Genomic DNA, 573 nt, shown 5'->3' on the forward strand with positions numbered 1-573 from the left:
GCAAACTATTGATGAACTCTAATAACAAATGGAAAAACGTGAAATGAAGGGAAACAAAACTCCTCAGCTGCGCATTCAACTCCGAAGTGACGCCCGCGCCGGGGTGGGACCCACAGGAGGCTGCTCGGCTCTTGGCGGCCGTTGATCTGCGGCGATCTCGCATTTATTTTCTTATTTTTTGTTTTTATTTTCTTTATTTGACAATTTCAAACATATTGATTCAAAAGATCTTCAAAAATTCCTTCAGATCGTGGTGGCCGCCTCCCCCGTGTTTCAGCCCAGCGGCGGTCGTTGCAGGAGTGCTCCTGCAGCTCTGTTCGTCTGTTTTACAACTTTCTGAGGATTCTTTGGATATTTTCTGAAAATGCCAAAGTTTTACTGCGAATATTGCGACATTTACCTCACCCATTCCTCCCCAGCAGGCCGGAGGCAGCACGCCAGCGGCCGCCGCCACATCAACCAGAAAGTTGAATATTTTCAGAGTATGTATACACCTTAACTCCCAACTTGTTGCAACTCGAAACACCTTGAAATTCATCTCTAAATAACTAACCACGCTGCATTCAGACATTA

Source organism: Eimeria mitis, genomic scaffold (assembly GCF_000499745.2).
Source record: "Eimeria mitis Houghton genomic scaffold, Emh_scaff3255, whole genome shotgun sequence".
In the NCBI taxonomy this organism is placed as follows: Eukaryota; Apicomplexa; class Conoidasida; order Eucoccidiorida; family Eimeriidae; genus Eimeria; species Eimeria mitis.